This window comes from Parasteatoda tepidariorum, chromosome 2 (assembly GCF_982258835.1).
Source record: "Parasteatoda tepidariorum strain Cologne lab strain chromosome 2, Ptep-v5.0, whole genome shotgun sequence".
NCBI lineage: Eukaryota > Metazoa > Arthropoda > Arachnida > Araneae > Theridiidae > Parasteatoda > Parasteatoda tepidariorum.
In genome coordinates, this window is record NC_141756.1 from 15,568,000 (window position 1) to 15,591,251 (window position 23,252).

The following is a 23,252-nucleotide window of genomic DNA, read 5'->3' on the forward strand; positions in this document are numbered from 1 at the left end:
CGTTTGATCGAGTAATTCGTGGTATATATATATATTATATATATATATATATATTATATATATATATATATATATATATATATATATATATATATATATATATATATATATATATATATATATATATATATATATATATATATATATATATATATATATATATATATATATATATATATATATATATATATATATATATATATATATATATATATATATATATATATATATATATATATATATATATATATATATATATATATATATATATATATATACAGACTTCGCAAAAAAGGGATAGACGCAAAATCTACAAAAGCTGTAAAAAATATTTTGCTGACAATATGGACGGCAATGAAAAAAAAAAAACAATTTTTTTTCCCCTAATGAGAAAAGCGCTTAAAATATAAGTCATGAGGATGCAAAACAGCGAACCCTTCATTAGCCGAGAGACGCACGCCGTCTAGTGCTCTGAAGCGGCAAAATTCATGTCAACTGTTTTTCCCTCATCTGTGCGCTCTATCAAGACCTTATCTCTCATGACAGTCGATTTGGCAAAGGACAGAACATCCTTTGCCGCACCCACGCCTGGTTATGGATATTAGGAGAGAGAAAAAAGGGTAACAGTTACGGCAACTGTCACCATATGCCACACACAGACGTTTTGTCAATGTTTATGTCACAATATCACACGCTGAGTTTATTTAGTGAAATGTTTTGCCTCGTCAGTTAAGTTTAAGCCTTTCAAGAATCAATTAAGGCTGTTTTTCTGAAGATCTTTCGGCAAGGAAAATAAAAAAAGCCACAATTTAAGTGATTTAAACACAAAAAAAAGCGAACATTTTAAACTATATATACTATCAAGCCGTAAAGAGATCTGAGCTTTAAAACGGTCAAATAACAATTTAATTAATTTTAAAAATTTTTTATATTTTAACACTTTCCAAAAATTGCTGTTTATCTTACAACAGACTATGAAAAGATAATTTTTTTTGTACAAATTTTTATTTTTGTAGGTTTTAAATGTTAGCAGTTTTGAGTTTAAAAAATATATATTTATCTAGAGTATTGTGAATGAAAGTCGATTTATTTTCCACGTTTTACTTTTCTGATTAAATTACTTTAAAATTAAAGAAAAATTCAAAGTTTTTAGAAATTTTAATGAGCTTAGGATATTGGAATAACTTTTTAAGTATCAAAAAAAATATTTTTATGGTAAAAATAACAGTTATGCATATCATATATATATATTTAGTTCATACCCTAGAATATTGTATGGTATGTGCCAGGTACAGTTAAGCGAACATACTCAACTGCAAGTGTATGCTATTATCGATATGGCAGTGTGCCGTTAAGTGGTAACAGAATGTTTCAGAATACAGAACGTTCGAGAATTCGACCTGACAAATCTGAGGCTTGATAAGAGGATGAAAACAAACTAATCGCAGAACATCGCAAACTGTTTCGAGAGAATTAAAATTGTGAAAAATGTACAGTGGCTCTGAATCTAAAGGAGACGAAAGGTGGAGGTTAGTTGAGGTTTGGCCTACCTCAATTACAGTGCAAAATTATGCTATCTGGATCTCAATCGGCGAGACTTTTTCCTATGAGATCGCATTAAATCCTTAGTTTTTGAAGAGCTTGTGGACACACCGGAGGATCTCATAGAATAGATTAGCACCGTTTCAGCAGACAACATCAATTAAACAGCAACATCCTTAAGCAAGTCCAGGAATCGCTTTTACATCATTGTAGACGAGGTGATGACGTCACTCTACGAGCGATCGTTTGTTCCATTTGTTCTAAGTTTTTACCTTCTTGGTGCCATTTTCTCCCCCCCCCCAGCTCTGATGGATTTTTAACACCATGTGTCTGCGTCTGGTTTCTAGAAATTAGAATAGTTAATACAAATTTAAAATTGTGAAAGCAATTCATCCTTCATATTCCATGCAGAGAACGTGAGGACCGATCGTGAGCATCCAGTAAAAAAAAAAGACAATTAAAGACGCTAATTAGGTTTTAGATTTGTTTTTTTGAAGAGATTAAATTTTTAATGAATTCAATCATTGGCTTAATACTTTAATAGGCTATATACTTCCAGAAATGGTATATCGAAATAATTTTGAGACTGAAATTGATTTATGAAAAGAAAAATTATTTGACCAATTGCTATTAAATTGCTATTAATAGGGCTATTAAATTTAAAACATACTTAATGAGAACTTAAATTATTAACGGATGGCAGCAAAAAATTGAATTGCAAAAGCAATTTACCATGAATATTTCAAAATTGATGGTAAGAATACAAACCTTGGCCTTAGAAAGGGTTAAGTTAAATATTTAATGAATATAAGTTTTTAAACAAATTTAATTATGAAATTTTATGTAATTATAATTAAATTTTTTTCTTTTGCATTGAAAAAACCTTAAAAAACTTTTTTTTTGCAATCTTGACATACCTTAAAAATTAAAATGAATAGGAAATACAATTTTAAATTTTAATCAATCTTCATCATTCCAATGTTCCCCCTTTGATTTAATGAGATTTTGTTTACATTTTGGTTTTTTCCAAACAAAAAGAAAATCACTGTTGCTGATCATTAATTCCACTATACAAACACTTCCTTGTGTTTCTGCGGTTTAAATAATTTAACTGATTTTGAATATCTGAAATTAATTTAGAACAGCTAAAAACTTTATTATTATAAATCAGGGTTGGCAAGTTTTTGACACATGACGGTTTTTACCGGTTCATACCATGGTTTTTACCGTCATGTCAAAAACCCCTCTGTCAAAAACGTCAAAAACTGTCAAAAACCCATAGTTTTGGTAAAACTGTATTTTTATTTGAGTTTAACTGCTTATAATTTAAAATTAATTCATTTTTGGGCAATAAAATTAGAAAAAAAGTTGTTAAAAGATATTTAAGAACAGATTCTTGCATTTTCCCAGCATGATTACATCAAAACATATTATTTGAAGTGAAATATTAGGATATTAAACAAAATTTCAAACATTTCACAGCATAATTTTGTTTAGCATATTACATTACTGAAGAATGTCAAGTCATTCTTGACTTAGAGTTTGTTAGTAGTTTTGAAAGTTTTGTTTAGCTTATTTCTAATACTTAAGAAATGCCAAATTCTTCTTTTTAGTTCTTGAATTTATTAATAGTTCCAAGCTTTTTTGTTTGTTTATTTCTAAGAATTAAGAAGTGCAAAATTTTGAATCCTTTGCAAATCAAGCTATAATGATAAAAGTAAGTATCACTATTTTCAATAAGTATATTACAATATTTCTATATGAATGTATATACTTTTATAAGAATACATGTATACAGTTGCAAAACCAATAGTAATCATTTACAACACTCATTTATAAAGGCAATTATGTGAAAATAATATATTGTCCGCTATATGCCATAAATTAAAGAAAACAGTAGGTTTTTAACGGTTTTTACCACTGTCATGTCAAAAACCAGTTTTTGACGTCAAAAACCCAACCCTGTTATAAATGTAGTTGTTAAATTATAAATATATTATTAAGCGTTTAAATCCAGAGTAGAACATTCCCCTAATAGAAAAGTATTTTATATATTTATATTTTAACGAAATTAGCCATTTTTTTTATTTTAGAACTTTTGGGTATTTTGTGCGAACTATAATAATTTTCTTACTTTTTCCAACTTAAAAATAAAAAGACATCAATTTATAAATAATTTTATTCCCAATTCGATTAAGACCAATTAATTTTGCTTTAGAATATGTTGATAATTGAATAAAAAGTAACGGATAACATCTCAAGTATTCACAGGTTTTTCGTTAAGGTGAAAATTATAGAAAAAGATAATTAATATAGTGTACTTGCATAATTGTATCGAACTTGTTATATAGCACAAGAATGAAAATTAGAGCCAAAGGAAGTCTACAAAAAATGAAAATCGTAATTTTAATCTATTATTCATTTCTTTTTTTCATAAAGATTAGCATCAGGGATTATTTAGCAATTGTGAGAAAGTTGTATTCTTAATATTATTTTAAAATTTTAAGTAGTTAGTGATTATTATTATTGAATTGCATATGTTGATTGTAAACAGTTTTAATTAAATATCGTTAAAAAGCTAATATTACTAATTAAGGAAGAATTATTTACCATTTAATAATGGTAATTAAATTCATGGTAAAATGGTAATTAAATTCATTTATCAGAAATGCTTGCATATTAAGACAATATCATGCTATAATTTTATAATATAATAATGCTATAACACTTTTAGTTTTTGACCTTTAGTTTTGAATTTTTGTTAAAAACAGAGTAAAAAGGGATGATAAAAAAATTTTACTGTTAAATACTATTAAATGAAAAAGAAGTAAATTATTTACTGGGATGTCACTCGTATTAATTATATGCTGATGACAACCAACGTATTTAGAACTTGATTGTTTATTAATGATCATATTGCGTAGTTTTTCAGTCCAACTAAAATGCATGATGACAATTATCTTTATGTGATATATATTATATGATGTATGGCAGGGAAAAAAATTCCGTAAAAAGATTGCATAAAAAATATTTAAACTTAAAATCTTTAATATTAAAAAAAATATTTTGCTATCACTAATTAATATTGGTATTTAATCATAACCTCTCTTCTATACAGTTGCTTAAAAGATATGAAATTATTATTGTTATTGAAATTTTGAAAAACGTTGAACCTTAATATAGCTTAATTTTGTAGCAATCTCAATACCGTGCAGAACTAAACCACATGGAGAAAAACATCCTGGTAAAATTACCCTACTGAATGGAAATGACATTTCTGGTAAACCATAATACTGGTTAATAAAACTGAAATATACGGTATTTAAACCACTAATTTAGTGTTTGAACAGTTCATAAAATAAAGGTTTACTGGAAATTCTTGTTTTCGAAATTATAGTTATTAATACCGCCCATTTCGTAAAAACACAAAACTGAAAAGTGAATTTTACCAAATAAATGGCTTTTATGCAATACTCTAAGGTATCATGATAATATTAAAAATTTTACCATGATTACCAAATTTTATCAGATATTATTAAACCATATTTTACTGTTAATTTTACAAGAGTCATTAGTAGAGCGCTTCAGTAAAAATTACCATTTTTTTTAATGGTCCCATAGAGCCAGAAACACAGTGAATTTTGTCACATTCTAATAGTTTTTACCACACTTTTATTCTCGGTACATATTGCCCTGAAAATGAATTCTTGAACATATTATATTATAATTTGGTTTAGAAGAAAATAGGGTTTAAATTAAATTATCGCCTTTATTGCAGCAAATTTAAGTCTTGAGCCAATTTTTCTGAGAGTGTTTTGTTATTTAAAAGGACGTGAAGCATTTAAAAAAGATTATTTATATTATTAAAGCTAAAAGCTTTCTTTTCTTTTTTTTTGCTGTCAGCTATATATATTCAAAATTTTTGGCTGTCCACAACGATCACCTATATTTGCATGATCATATAATGTTAAAATATGATTATTATTCATGATATTATATTCTACATTTCATGTGAAAATTGTTCTAGAACTTATTTGTGACCAAAAATTTTTGAAATAAAATAATTAATATTTCCTTTATTATTATTGATAAAAAATGGTTGCAGAAAATACAGTAACGTGCAAAAGTCTTTGGTCAACAGATATTTTAATAACTTTTACTTAGATTTCGGCTGTTTATATACATAATTTAAAAAGATAAATATCTTAAAAAATGTATATTAAAACGCTGCTGTATTGAAAATATAAGGCTGTTTTAAACGACAAATATATTTTATTATTGTAATCAAAGTGCAATAGTAATATAATGGTCATAGACTGTTGCTTGCCAATGCACGTCTATAACTAACTCGTGTAATTAATTAAGATGGTTAATCTCACAAAATTCTCATTATTTTTATGAAACTTGACGTACAGGGTTTTAGTATCAGTATAGTTGACACACACACAATTCCAATATCCAACTAATAAAATTTCTATTCTAAGAAAACTTCTAACAAAAACTACCCAATTTTCACGCTTTTAAAGATCCTCTTAAGTATTAAGTTATGTTATTATGCTATTGTTTATAATATTATTTAGGTTATTTTCTGTTTATATTTTATTATAATACTTATAAGTAAAACATTCAAATTTGTTGAAAATATTAGGATTACATGTTTAATTCAATTAATCATTTTAAGTCATTCAGAGATCAGTTGAAAAGCTTACAAATACAAATATTTGATTATCACTCAAACTAGACTAACAATCTGAAGTATCATTACTATTACGATTTTTTTTTTTTTTTTTAGTATTATGTCATTAAAGGAGGAAAAAAAACTAAAGGAAACATGACATGTTGCTCAATTAGGACAGAATTCTTAAATAACTGATATCTTCTTCCGTTTAAGATAACAGCATAAAAAAAAATGCTACGAAAAAGACAAAAAAAAGTTTGTGGGAACTTTAATTTAGAAAACTACATCGTATTTCTCCCGTTAAAAACAGGCGCCCCTCCGTAAGTCATCCCGATCCCCTTCGGCCGCTATCACACTCTTTCATCGGTGCAGCGATCCGTGTTTACCGGCCCCGAGACGCCTCTCCCGTCGAATTCCCTCTCCGGGCGCCGTGTCGACTAGTCGTACTTTTTCCGGTGCTTTAACGCGAGGATGTAGGAATTCTCTATTATTTAATGACACCTTCTGGTTTTGATAAAAATTTTAAACTTAGGTAACATTATTTGGAGTATATAATGCGAAAGCAAAAAATGTTTCTAATTGAGCAAGTGTATTTATACTGTTATTAAGTATATAATGTTCGCTTTAAAATAAGTTTTCAATTTTCCCTTCTTTGAAACATGGAAAATTGAAAACTTATGTTCAATTTTCTGGTAAATATTTAATTGTTTAATTGCAAATATTTTTTTAAAGTTTTATGCAAATTTTTATTCTTAAAAAAAAAAGGAGTCGAGATAATTAATCGAATGCAAGTTTAGTCTAAAAATGATTTTTTTTAATTTTTTAATTAATATCATTTTAAGATGTAAAATCTTTACAAACTAGCATTAAGAATTGATGCAGGTAATAATTAAGAAGAGAAAGAAAATAAATAAAGGAAAAAAGAAATGAAAATAAAATAAAACAAAAGAATTAAATAAAGGTAGTAAGATAAACATGGGTATTAAAAACATTTGAAACTACCTATATTTGATTATTACGAATTCAAAATAGATTTACAAATCATTTTCAACGATTATTATTATAAAAAAAATAATGAAGAGATTTATATATTTTTTTATATTATTCATGATGTCAATAAAATATTACTATTTTTAAACAAGTACCAATTATTCCAGAACAAACTGTATATTTTAACTCTAACCTATGAACATATATACATTAAAATAGTAATATTCCATAAGTTAGCTAATTTAACTATTTAAGAAAACGTAAATTTCGGCATTATAATCAGCAATTTCCCTGAAAAAAATTCTTTTAAATGCATATAATTAAAACTAATATAATTTAATTACGTGTAACTTTTTTTAAAAGATGCAGTGCATTGAGAAATATGATATGACGATTCGGAATAAAAGCTTTTAAACATTGACAACAATAATGAAGAAACTGAAAAAAATTTTAAAATAGTGCTTCATATTAACATTTTTAAACATTATAGTTTTGCACATGAATTTACCAAAACTGAAAATGAAAATTACGTATATTTTTCTTCAGTATGCTGCTCTAAAATGCATATATATATATATATATATATATATATATATCAAAAATCAAGCATATATATATATATATATATATATATATATATATATATATATATATATATATATATATATATATATATATATATATATATATATATATATATATATATATATATATATTATATATTATATATTATATATTATATATATATATTCTTAATAGCGGATATTTTTATTAAAAACAAAAGGAGTCGAGAGATTTAAATGAATGCACGTTTGATCTAAAAACGATTTTTTAAAAATTTTTATTATTAATATCGTTTTAAGATTTTAAATCTTAACAAAGTAGCATTAATAACAGGTAACAGTTTTAACAAATAAGAAAATAAATGTAAAAATAACAAGGAAATAAATGAAAATAAATCGAAACGAACTAAAATAAAAGAACAACAAAAATAAAGGCAGTAAGATAAACTTGATTACTAAAAACATTAATAATAACGAATATTCGTTATAAATACATGGATAAAGACATTAAAAGAGACAAATATCTTTTTATGTTTTCTTTATTATTTTCCTAAATCAGCTAACAATAGAAAAAAATCCTTTCCATTTTAACATGTTGACATATTACCTCTTTTTTGTAAAGAAAAAAAAATGCATTTTTTCTTTTTCTCAGTATCAAAAATCAAGCATAAACGCGTTATATCTGGAAAAAAGTACAGTTAAAAATTCGAAAGCGGTATGTAATAAGTTTTGAATTATATTTGCGGAAAATATTTTTAAATAAAATTTTAAATGAAGGAAGAATTCTCTGGAAACTTTATTTATTTCTTTAAATATCTTTAAAAGGACTACAAGACTAAAATCTCCATAAATTTATAGTTTTAAAGAATATGTTGAATATTAAAATTTTTTTTCCTTCTTAACATCAGTTATCTTTGATTTGAAAAAATAGTTATCCTTTTTTAAAACAAAGTTTCAAAAGTGAAGCAAGGCTGCTCATGATAGATAGCAAGATAAATTAAGGAAGCAAGAAGAATATTGATAAAAATTCTCTTTTCTCAAAATCAAATGATAATTTAGTGAGAAATAATTGAAATAATTCAAGCATTTTTGATAATTTAAAAAAATATAAGCATGTATTTCGTCTAACGTAACTCGCAAGGTTCACTTAAACAACATAAGAAATATTTTTTATGAATAGAAAAAAAAAATTTTTGAAATTAAAGTCAATGGTTTTAACAAATGGTGACTATTCAATTTTTTTGCATAGCGCAGAGGTCGGACACACCCGGGAAACATCATTCTCTATAACGAACTAATCTTCTCAACTTCAAAATACGATCTCTCCTGCCTAGCTGATAATCTAAGAGAAGAAACTAAATTTGTCAAGTTGTACAGAGATAATAAACACCGTTTGGTAGATAATCCCAAATTTGCGCACTTTTTCCTCAACGTGATATCAAGATGAAATAGTTGTAATTTGAGGCAGCGGAAAAAAAGTACTGATACAATATTTTGTTTCTTTTTTATGGTACTAACATATTTTCCGTCAATATAATACTATGTTATTCTTAACAAAAAGAAGTATTACGAATGCAAAATAGAATTACAAAGCATTATCAACCATTATTATTTTTAAAAAGATAATGAAAAGATTCATATATATCTTTATATTATTTATGATTTTAATGAAATATTTCTATTTTTGAACAATCACCACTTATTCCAGAACAAACAGTACATTTTTAACGATAACATATAAACATATATTCATTAATATAATAATATTCCATGAATTAGCTGATTTAACTATGTCAGAAAACGTAAATTTCGACACTATAATTAGCAATTGCCCAGAAATAGAAAATTTCAAGTGCATATAAATAATACAAATATAATTTAATTACGTGTTATTCTTTTGAAAGATGCAATATAATATGACAGTAGTATGATATTGAGAAATATAATATGACGGCACTGAGAAAAAAAACTTAAAAACATAGACAACAATAATAAAAAAACTCAAATAAATTTTAAAATATTGCGTCATATTTACATTTTTAAATTAAACATCATAATTACATATTATGAATTTGCACACGAATAAACAGTTAAATATTTTATTATACGGTTAAATATTTTACCAAATTTGAAAAAAAGCACGAATATTCTTTTCAATATGCTGCAAGCAACACATTTACAGTTAAAAAATGTTCTTTAGATAAAAATTATACACTGATAGAATTTTCCTTCGAAAATTATGGTAAAATAACGTAACAATCTGTCCAAATAATTAACAATAAAGTTTACAGTTGGAACATTTTTTACCTTTACAATTTTGAAACCGTTTACAACTAGTATGGTTATAAAATTATTAATACAAAACTATACGGTTTTTTAACCATTCATTTATAGCATGGTTTCAAAATCTTGAAAAAGGAGTTTAACTGGGCATGAGCTAGGCTAATGGGCATTGAAGAGTGCAGGGCACTAGAAGCTCTTTATGTGTTAGAAAGGAAGGGCGGAAATATAGTGGTGTCAAGGCTAAGACTCGAGCTCCAGACCTATCGGTAAAAAGACTGACAGATTAGCTCTCTCTCGGCTGTAATATGTACCCAGCTGCAAGGAACCAAGTTGCTTTATTAGGTGGGCTTAGTTGGTTCGATAAAATTCTGGTTTTTTAACCATATTATGTGAAAGTATTTATTAAATTATTTTTCTCACAGTTAACAGTTTGGTTACCATCTTATTTATAATTATTTTGCTGTTTTGTTCGAATTTGGTCAAGTAACGATTAAATAAATTGTTATTTAATCTATTTTTTCCGAGAAATTTCTAAATGTGTACTTTAAATTGGGGAAATAAATTAGTCTGTTAGCAGTTATTAAATTATTTTTCTCACAGTTAACAGTTTGGTTACCATCTTATTTATAATTATTTGGCTGTTTTGTTCGAATGTGGTCAAGTAACGATTAAATAAATTGTTATTTAACCTATTTTTTCCGAGAAATTTCTAACAGTGTACTTTAAACTGGGGAAATAAATTAGTCTGTAAGCGCTAAATTCATAACTCCACAAGATATTAAACTTATCAAAATAAAGCTAGTAGATTCATTAAATGCGACAACAAAAATGTTAACTTAGTTCTAAATGTAAATGGCTTATTTTTATTCTAAAGAAGCTGAATTTAGTTTATAATGATTCAAATAACATCTCGGAATTCGAAAATTGATTATAAGAAAATTTTACTTGATAGCTTTATTCTCTAAAGCAATGACGAAATGTAAAAGCAGTGATTTATAATAGCAAAAATATTTACAGGTTTTTCAATAAAGCCCTTAATTAGGATATTAAATTAAACATAAGAAATATTATATTATATTTGTTAAAAAGTAACTTATTTAACAATACATGTATTTTATTTGAATAATAAAGACTCTAAAATAGAGATTGAAGAACATAAATGAATCACAGTAAGGGCAAATTAGTATACGACGTTACCTTGTAGCAAAATGTTGCCACAATAGTATTTTAGTTCTTATGCAAAAAACTTCTTTCAAAACGCGTATAAATATTTCGTAATTGGTTCTTTCAACACAAAAGCTTCAAACTTTTTTTTTCAATCATCCTATTATCTTTGAAGAAACGATACGATTTATTTAACGATAATATTCTCTTATTATTTAATAAATAATACTCTGTTAAGAATTCTGATAGCAAATTTGTAATTTAATTGGTAAATAAATATGTCAACTTGAAATTTTAAAAGTGATAAAAAGATAATAAGGTATTCTTTATCATATATTTTTCGAAAACTGAATCCGAATATTTCTCCTATCGCGACTCATCAATTTCAACCTCCAATCTTATCAGAAGCATCTACCTCAACAAATTGTCTTGAAGCCAAATCAAGTGAGTTGTAACTTACTCTATTATCACTATTTGATAAGCAAAAAATAAAATAGTTCAGTTCTCTAGTCACTGGAACCTACGGATAATCACTGGACGCAAATCTCGTTGAGGGAAAATCTGAATGTTTTTAGATAAAAAAGAAAATGTAGCGAAGTTGTTTCTTAAACAGCATAAAACAGGAACAAAATTAAATAAAAAAGAGCGTTTTGCATGTTTCGGTTGTTTGCATCCTAAAATATTAACACGATAATAGGCGAATGTTTTATCATTTTTCGACTGACTAATGACATCGCCAAACTGTCATATAATAAGTTGAAAGATTTTCCTGATAGTTATAGAATTTTTCCATAAGATTACCTGGGAATTTATTTAATAAAGTGATAAGTTTTCTGTATTCACCAAAAGGTGAGTGTGAGTTTTAGATATGGAAAGATTATGAATTAAATAAGAGAAATAAAAAACAAATAATACTTCGCTTAGCCATTGGATTTCAGAGATAAAAGCATACCAGAAAGTAATAAGTTTAAACTACAGTTTTTCGACAAGAATTTTCAAGCTTGATAAGTTTTTTTAAAAACATTTATCAAGATAGTATACATGGATTGAACAGATTACAAAAGCAATTAATAAATAGTGTTAAAGTATAATTTCTTACACGTATAATTTCACACGTATTTTAATCACGTATAATTTCTTACACTCAATTTTTACTTTTTGAAAGATTTTGCGTGTTTAAATAAATACAAAAAAGGGAATTACTAATTTGAACCATTTAAATGAAAAGCAAAATAACGAATAGTACAGTATGTCAATAATTTATTCTAAAAAGTTTTCGCTCTAAAAAAGTCATTTTCTTATTTTTATAAATTTTAAAACTCGTGTATAAATAATTTGAATTCATTTTTTTTAAAAAAGGTTCTTAAAGTGTAGCAGGGAGAGTAACGAAGATTTATATAGCGGCAGACACAATGACACATCAGAACATACTAATTTCCAATTTCTATAGTTGAAAAGGTTGTAATTTGGAAAATATGGTCCCCATAGCTTAGTCAGACGATCCTTAGTTTTAATTTTACTTTTTGTTTATTTCGCTGTGTCTTAAAATTTTTTAAACGAATGCAATATATGTCATGATACCTCATTCTGGCGATCGCTATATAAAGCTTTCGAACTCTTCCTGGACTGGGGTGTACAACTATTGTGGTTAGAGCATCCTATTGCAAACTCAGAAGTCCTTGTTTCGAATCTTGACCAATAAGCATCTCTCGCATATTTCTCCCACCCCATGCATTTTGCTCAAATTCGACTATTATCTGTTTCGGAGGTATTTTGACAACAAAACGTCTTTTGTTATTCTGACTGCTCCGAAACACTTTTCGTAAGCAAATTTAAACTTTGTGTTGAACTTTGGGGGCAATAATATTCTTTCTTCAAAATACAGTTTTCTGGTATGTAAATGCTATTTTATTTTGTTCTTATCAGGATTTACTCCATCCTAATGAAATAACACAAAGATAATGCTCTCAAAAATAATATTCAAGTTCCCAAACAGGTGCTGATAGTTTTTGTAGATATTTTATCAATCAAAGAGAGAAATAATGAGCTAGAAGCAGTCTCCGTTTAAGCCCTTTTAAAATCGGCGTTGCTTTTAAGCCAGGCAGTGGAAACTCCTGAATTCCCTTTTTTGTTTAAATAATTTTTTTTTCATTTGTTTCTAACCAATATTGCAATGATACTCCTCTATTAACTACGCTTTTCATTTTTGAAGGATTCGAAGCAGTAAAAACAGTTCCATTACAAAAACAAAAATAAATAAATAAAAATAAATAAAAGAGGAAGAAAAATATTAAATGAAATGAAATAGGAAAACTGTGGAGTGAAAATTTAAAAAGGATTATATAAAAAAAATTTTCCTCGATATTTTAAAAGTAGGAAAACAGAAAAAAAAAAGTTTAAATGTGTTCGCTTCAAATCGTGTTAAATTCTGTATATAGCCTATAGTTAATTGAATTAGTTGATTTAATATTTTTCTTTCTTTGCATGGAAGATATGTTCACTAAATAATAAATTGTTAAAAATGATTGCAGAATGGACTTTAAACTGGTATAAATATCAATAATCTATGCATAAGCTATGCTGCTAATTATATTTAAGCCAACTGTACTAAGTCAACTATATTAAGCCAACTGCAATACACACGATTTTTTTTTTTAAAAATTAAATAATTTTTTTGGGATGATTTTGTGAAATACGCCTAAGAATCCCTACATGCAAATTTATCCGTAATTTTTCACGATTTCATTTTACAATAGCGTTATAGAGTAGAAAATCTGTTTTATATATTTTCATTATGCTTACTTTTCAATTTCAAATTCATTTAAACTCGTTTAAAATTTTGTTCTTTGCTCTGAAGTTTCCCACAATAATAATTTATTTAAATATAATGAAAAAAGAAAAGAAAAAGGTAATTTTTTAGCACAGTTAGAAAAAAATCAGTTTCTTAAGGGAGGAGAGAGGATTTGAGTGTTTCAGAAAACTCAATACTCTATCAATTTATAATCAGTATCTTAACTATATACTCATTCTAACGATGCTCCATTCTCTTAGTTTCACACAATAATAATTTATTTGAAGGTAAAAAAAAAAAAGACAAAATGTATTTTTTTCGAACAGTTGGAGGAAAAAAGTCAGTTTCTTAGAGAAGGTGAAAGGATTTCAGTGGACTATAAATTCAATGCTCTAAAATTTATTTTGATTGAAATTAATAAACAGTAGTGAGTATCTAAACTATCGATTTAATTCTAAAGATGTTCCATCCTTAAAAAATTGATTTGATGATATAAGGCATTAAATGAAACATATATTTAAATCGAACAAAAAAATCATCTCCATGTGAAAAAGACATTCATATAACAGATTCGGCAAGTATCAGAACCCGATTGTGGCCATTAGACGTATGTGTATAAGGAAGAGTAAATTGATTCGATTCTTTTCGCATTACATCCGCCATATTTAAGAAAATGCAGCTCTTGCCAGATCCTGGTTTATGTCATTCTATCCATGGTGCTTGTTGTTCTTTGCGGCCGTTACCATAGCAACACGCCATCTTTTCAAACTGCAAAGAGACAGTCAATAATATCTCAAGATGGCGGCACACGCCTCTTATGTAAAAGGAATAAGAACAAAAATGAGTCTCTCTAAGGTTTTGCAGTAAATCAGTTTACGAAAAGGCAAAAATAATTCCACAAATATTCTTTGCATTATACCGTTATATCACCCTATAAAGATTTTTTTTTTGGATCATTGCTCTCTGCTGTTGATTCTCAGCTCTTAAGAAATAATGTTAATCCAAATTAGAGCTCAAAAATGCCCAAAATATCCAAAACTATGAGTGATAATTACTTGACAAGCATTATTATCAGGTCATTTATTTCACGTTTGTTTACCTAAAAATTTTCAAATAGTAACTTTAATTAATATTTCAAAACTATTAAATCCTCAAAAAAAATTTCAAAATAATGAAAGAAGTACTAATTGCTTTTTGCATTATTTTATAAGACAAAAAAATTTTTCAACATTAATAAAATAAAATAAAAATTGTTATTTCACCATTACTTGGTCGACTTCATGCATGACATATTTTTAATTATTTCGAACTTAACTAAAATAACATACTTAATAACAGAAGAAAAAACATTATACATTGAAAAAACTTCAATACAACACTACGTGTGTGTGATAAAACAACTAAGTTTTGTAAATAGAAAAATAAAGATAAAAGCACAATTTACTTATTTAACATGTTTTATGATAAATGTAGTTAAGCTCTCATATTGAAAATATTTATGAAATGAGTATAAACTGGTTGATCTTGTTTAATTTTTTATTACTATGCAATAGTTATTTCAAAAGGACTTTCCTAATTTTTTTAAAGTGCATTAACTTGACATGGAGATCAATATTTTAAAAGTGATTTTGATGCTTAAATGAATAAAAATTCAACAATTGTACAGTCACTGCTGCATTGTTGTATTAAAAACAATAATAAGTTAGTGAAAAATGTTTATATATAATCAATCTTATTGCAAACTTGCTTACATCACTTTAACTTTAATTACGTTTTCAATTTTCTTATCCAGAACTTTATTTTTAAAACCATATTTTTTAGGAACTTTTGCCACAAATACGTATATAAATAAAGTAATTTTTCACAAATTCCTATACAGTCTAACATTAAAATGTTTCTTTTTAAAACTTAGTTCCCAATGGCTGGCAAAATGCATGCTACTTTTTCAAAATTTCAATAAAAATCTAATCAGACATATTTTTTTTAAGTAATCAAAGCTAAGTTTCATTTAATCTAAATTAAATTATCGGAATTCAATCAATCAGATTAGCTAAGAAATATTTTAAACACAATATTCAATTAAAAAATTCAAAAAATAATTTATCAAATCACTCGATAAAATTTATTAATAAAGATTACTATACAAATACTAATAAAATAAATAATTGATATATATTGTAAATCTTATACTATAATATGAATTAATTTCTTACCATTTATTTGGCAGCTTAAAAAACATTCATAATTCGTAGTTTCTACGCTTACAGCATATAATGTAATCTGTAATCTAAATAAGTACCACAACTTAATAGATTACTCATAAATAGCTAACTTTTTCACAGTTGACGTTTGCCGAAAGTTTGCATTTGACATTTGAAGTACACAGTTGACATTTGCACTGTCGACTGAAAGTTTATTTTTTTAATATGCATCAAATAAACTTTCTAAATAAAAAAAAATATTTTTGAACAAGTATATTTTTGAAGTGCATTATATATATCTATATATATCTATATCTATCTATCTATCTATCTATCTATCTATCTATCTATATATATATATATATATATATATATATATATATATATATATATATATATATATATATATATATATATATATATATATATATATATATATATATATATATATATATATATATATATATATATATATATATATATATATATATATATATATATATATATATATATATATATATATATATATATATGACGCCCGATGGCTGAGCGGTGGCGCTTCGCGCTGTCGTGCCATATATATATATATATATATATATATATATATATATATATATATATATATATATATATATATATATATATATATATATATATATATATATATATATATATATATATATATATATATATATATTGTATATATATATAGATATATATATAGTTTATAAGCAACCTAAATCTAAGTGTTATCAATATATCAATAGCATTTGTAGATGATTACAGTTCAAGATGACAAAATTCTCAAAGTTAAAATCCTTTATAAGATTACAGTACGAATTCTTTTAAAGTAGTCAGGAGGATTTTTCTTTGCGCGTCTTCTATATATTTAAAGTGTGGTGAATTTATAATTTGTAGTTAATGCGAACTGATTATATTCATAATATAGAAATACTAACGTTGGACATTTTTTTCCATTTTTATTTATACATCTTTTAATTTCATTTTTTAACTATTTATTTATTTTTTATTTATTTATTTTTTTAAGTCTTCCTATCTTTAGGTTTGACACAAGAAGATCCACATACATCCAAACTCCACATATATCCAAAATGAATTCTTTATTCATTGATTGCTTTTTTAAAAAACGAATCGTCAAATCTTTAATATAATGAATTATTTAAGGTTATGAAAGATGATGATGAGTAAAGATATTATGATGAGTAATGTTATTTTCATATAATGAATTATATAAAAATACTAACGTTGGACATTTTTTTCCATTTTTATTTATAAATATTTTACGTTTATTTTTCATCTATTTATTTCTTTTTATTTATTTCTTTTTTAAGCCTTCCTATCATTTAAATTTTGTTTGTTTTGGTTTGACAAGAGATGATCCACATATATCCCAACTTCACATGTAACTCCACATACATCCAAAATTAATTCTTTATTCATTGATTGCTTTTTTAAAAAATGAATCGTCAAATCAATATAATGAATTATTTAAAGTTATGAAAGATGATGATGAGTAAAGATATTATGATAAGTAATGTTATTTTCATATAATTAATTATATTAAAATACTAATATTGGACATTTTTTTTCATTTTTATTTATAAATATTTTAATTTTATTTTTTATCTATTTATTTCTTTTTTATTTATTTCTTTTTTAAGTCTTCCTATCAATTAAATTTTGTTTGTTTTGGTTTGACAAGAGAAGATCCACATATATCCCAACTCCACATGTAACTCCACATATATCCAAAATGAATTCTTTATTCATTAATTGTTTTTTTAAAAAATGAATCGTCAAATCTTTAATATAATGAATTATTTAAAGTAAAATAAAAATTTGCTGACCGCATTAAAATTCAAAGAAATACAAAATAGATGGTAAAAAATTCATTGATTAAAGCAGCGAAAATATTTTTAAACTTAGAAGAAACTCTGAAATATAAAAAAAATCAAATTATACATTTTTTTCCATAAATGTTTTCCAAGCTTTAAAATTTAAGCCATTATAAAGTAAAATTAAATGTAAGTATCGTCTCACATGAAAATATTTTTAGTTTAGTTTTTTTCATAGGGATTTGGGCTTAAAAAAATTAAATGTAAATACAGATAATGAAAAAAAAATAACAATAAGTAATTATCATCAATGTCAAACTGAACAAAAATCGTAGAAGGAGTAAATTAAAAACTTTTGAACAATAATAATTTTTGAAATATTCGAAACTGCTACTTGATTTAATTTTAAAATAAAAGAATACTTTTTTTTAAAAAAAACTGAGCAATTTTAAATTTTATTTCATGCATCATGAAAAAATTAAAAAGAACGCTGCAGGAAAACGAAATTAGTTTATAATTAATTTAAGAGAGTGAGAGTTTTTATAGAGAATTACCTAGAAAGAATCAAATATTTTACTAATTGCAAGATATTTAAAGTAATGTCATGGTTTTATTCATGCATTTGTCAAAAAAAATATTGTAAATATGTAATTGTGACTGCAGCACAAAATGTGTATGGATAAAAATAACTTTACTCAAATTCGCAAGAATACTTTTAAAAAATTATAATTTTCAACTATTCCTCTATTGAGGAATTTTTTTTCAAAAATGAAAACAGACTTTCCAAGTATAATATTTTCTGATTTAAAATTCAAATGGTTAACACTATTATTCTTGCATTTAAATTTCACCTCTTTTTATAATGCATATTCATAATTTTCTTTTTTCATATTCGGAATTTTTCTTTTTTCAGATTCAAGTGAAAAATATACATCAGATGTAGTTTCAAAGCGAAAATGTTAGGACTTTTTTTTCATTTTGAAGCACTAAGATAACTAGTAGAGAAACTAGAAAATGTGTAAACAAATGTTAAAATAATTTCTTCATAAGTAAAAACCTGAGAATCAAATATTAAATGTTGGTAAATTAGGCCTTAAAAGTGCAAGAAAGCAAATCGAATGTGTATATCTCAGATACCATGGAAAAAAATAAGATCTAAAAAATAGATTATTACTTAATGCAGCTTTTGAAAGCCTAAAGCTTCATATTATTTTGCTTTAAGAGAAATTTCTTTTTTCTTGATATTGAGTTTATCGGAAAATTTCTTTTTTCGGAATTTTTTTTTTTATTTTTATTATTATTTTTCTTTTTCTCTTTTTCCATTGTTCCGTAATTTTTCCATGTTTTCTCTACATATTGAACTTATTTTATGAGTTCTATTTACTTGCAGCTCAGTAAATAAAATTTATTGTTTTTCTTAATTTTCTTCCTTGATTTCCTCCTAATTTTCCCTTCTTAATTTTTTTGTCCTTCTCGTATTTATTATATATATATATATATATATATATATATATATATATATATATATATATATATATATATATATATATATATATATATATATATATATATATATATATATATATATATATATATATATATATATATATATATATATATATATATATATATATATATATATATATATATATATATATATATATATATATATATATATATATATATATATATATATATATATATATATATATATATATATATATATATATATATATATATATATATATATATATATATATATATATATATATATATATATATATATATATATATATTTGTAATAAAAGTATTTTAAATTGTTTTCATGATTCAAAAGTGTTTTCTTGATGTTGAGTTTAATCAGATGAAATCATCAGTAATTTTATATAAGAAGGGCGGAAAATTTACAGGAATACATTTCATATTTTGTCTGTTACTATTTATTTTACATTGAATTAGCATCTTGCAAAAAATATTTCCCAAATAAAAATTTCCTCATTTTTTTTCCTAGCACAGAATTCATAAGCAATATATGTTACTTTATAGCTCTTTATGTTATGGTATAGCTATGTTGCAATGCAGCTATATGTTACTTCAAAGCAAATGTCACATTTCGATTTAAAAATTAATAAAATAAGTAATAATGAACCATCTACCACCTTCTTCAAGAGCAAACAGGAACCTTAATTTTTATAAGGCATTCACAAATCAATATTACTTTAAAAAAATGTTCTACCCAATGTCTTTCAAATTTTTATCATATTAAAAGTTTCTATACAATTAAACATGATTAAAATGTCTATTACATACACTTTATCTATGTTAGACTTTTAAAAAGTCTATCAACAAGGAGAAAAAAAAATTTTTAAAATTACCATACTGTATAAAGACATTTCTGGTAAAAAAAAGTAATAGATAAAAAAATCCTTAAAAAAATACATAATTTTGGTTAGTGAGACCAAAATATACGGAATTCAAGCCATTCTTTTGGTAATTTTTCCATTGATATACTAACGGCTTACCGGAAATTTTTGTTTTTAAAATTATAGTTTTTATTTCCACATATTTAATAAAAATATTAAACTGAAAATTAAATTTGACCGAATGAATGGTTTTTATGCCATGTCTAAGGTATCATGATTAAATTACCTCATTTACCAAATTTTAGCACACATTGTAAACTGATAATTTATTGTTAATTTTACCAAACTCGTTTCTATAGGGCTTCGGTAAAAATTGCTGTTTTTTGGTAAACCCGTAAAAATCTAGAAACACAGTAAATTTTACCAATTTTTGGAAGTTTTGACCATATTTGTTTTTCGCAGTTCAATATTAATTATACATATAAAAGAATAAAAAAATATTATTTTTATAAAAAATAGTTCAGATTGATATTTTTTAGCAGTCTAATACTAGAGGAATATTGAAGAAAATATTCTATCATAAAAAATGGGGTTTTCGATAAATGTTAACTTAAATATTAACGTAACTAGTCAGCAGTCAAGGGAATATACTCTTTATGTACAAATTTTCAATTTAATATAGAAAAATTAAATTTCTATTTTTCAGAACATTTCGATGGATTTAATCACTGCTGAAAACATTCGACTTCATGTAACTAAAATTTGTTGAGGTGAGTTCAATGACCTCATTCACATTCTGGGTACGTTAAGAATTGCTTTTAATCTGAATTATAATTCAATTAGCCCTAGCACTAAATTTAAAAAAACTTATATCTCAAAAGTAGATGTTTTTTCTTACAACAGATAAGTAACGCTCGTGCTCTACAAATAGATAAAAACAGTACCATGTTATGTTGTAATTTGTTACCATTCGTTTGAGATTAAAGATGAAATCGTAATGTATACAAATGAATGTAAAATAACAGTTTCAAAACATTGAGCGCAATGTTCAGCGTAAAAAAAATATCCAATTATGTATAGATATTCATAAAACCACTTGAATGGCGAATCGTTCAAAATTTTATTTTAAACGTATTTATTGGCACTAATTCAGAGAAAAAATAAAACATTTAAAAAGTCAATTTTCTCTGACGCAGTGTGTGAAACTTTTATTTTACAGACATTAAAATAGAACACTGGTATTTTTTAACGTTTTACAATGCATTTGAGTTTAAGGATAGAATCATAGTATAAGTTGAAATATAAGTAAATAACAGCTGTTGGAAAATAAGTACACTGAAAAATGTATCAAAAAGTAATATAAAGACTATGAATTCAGAATTAAAATTCAGAAATTACAATACAAAAAATTTGTTTACCCTTGTTTATATATACCACTAAATTATACTACATTTTTAAAAACACGAAGACCTTCACTCTTTCAAGAAGTTACCTAATTCATCCAATTCTTTACTTCGGTGAATTTCTTTAACTGCATTTAATTTTTTATTCTTTTTTTCCGAAAAAAAATTTTAAAAATTCAAAAACTCACCCACAATCCTAAAGAAATACGTCTTATTTTTCCGAGAACTCGTTCTACTCCACCCCTAGAATGTTCTTTTAGGATGAGGAAGAGCAAGAGGGATGCCGGGATGCGGCTAAAAATTTTACGATCAACGTTCGGAGCATGGGCGTTACCTTTGCTTTTACTTCCCCCATTCCCCTCACAAACATTTGCCCCACCCCATCGAAGTTAGATGCTGGAGACGAATATCTCCACATCTTGGAGGCTGAAGAGCAGAGAGAGGGAGGATGGAGATAATAAATGCCTCCACCCACGCCAAGAGGGAGGAGTAGAGTAATTTTTGGCTTTGAGAGGGAGTTGTCGAGTGAAATGTTACTCAAGTTTCTTCCGAGGAGAATAAAAAAAAAGTAGCGGGATGCTAAATACCCCGAGATAATCTTAGATTATCATGGATGGGATTTAGAAAAATCGCTTGGAGTATCTGTTCACGCCATCTGGTAGTCAATTCGTCAAAAAAGACAGCGAGTGGTCTTTTTATCGCACATCGACTTTAAAAGGTTTTGACCTAATTCTTTTTTTTAGTTGAGGTTTAAATAGAGTTAAAGGTCTTCACCCTTTTCTTGAGTTGGTTCGTATTATGTAAGCAAAAATATTGGTTTAAATGAATCTTTATCATGGCAGTTTAGTCCGAATTCTTTACTGTATAGTGGATGTAGTTTCTTTGTAGGATTTAAGTATAATTTTGCCGTTTCAGATACAGTTTAATTTGGATATGAAGGAGGGATATTTTTCAAAGAAAAAGAAGAAAATTTATTTGAGAAAAATTTATTTATTATTTAGAGAATATGTTCATACTTAGAAATAGTGAAATGAAGAAAATTTTTCTAAAAGATCAAGATAATCATCCCCTTAATATGCAGAATTTTTATAACGATATAAATTCAACGGTTGCGACTGATAGGCCGAAGCCCCCCAGTCCGATCACCAATAATTCGAAATTAAAAGTAAAGTGAATTGTGTCCAACGGAAAGTTAGGAGCATGGGAAGAGATCCATGGTTGGTGATTTATAGAAAGATAAAATGAAAATTAAAAATAAAGATCAAAAGAAATAAAGATCAATAAAGATCAAAGATCATGAGATCAAAAAATCAAAAATAATTAATATTAAATTTGAAAATAATTTGGCGAAAGCTAATCACCAAAAAAATTTTGAGAGTCAGCATGACACATCATCTGACAGCAAATGACACATCATC

At 25.5% G+C, this 23,252-nt stretch overlaps 1 protein-coding gene across 4 annotated transcripts in view; it reads right to left on the reverse strand.

The window, feature by feature from the left end:
* LOC107448880 (endothelial transcription factor GATA-2-like) overlaps positions 1–22,099 on the reverse strand; it is a 304,855-nt gene extending 282,756 nt beyond the window's left edge. For 3 of the 4 annotated variants that reach the window (XM_071187723.2, XM_071187711.2, XM_021147696.4), the window contains exon 1: positions 22,023–22,099. The gene's annotated coding sequence lies outside the window, so the exon portion shown is untranslated. Of the gene's footprint in view, positions 1–21,923 lie in introns of all 4 variants that reach the window. The other variant, XM_071187727.2, reaches the window with a different exon arrangement.
* Between the last annotated feature and the right edge of the window lie 1,153 nt (positions 22,100–23,252).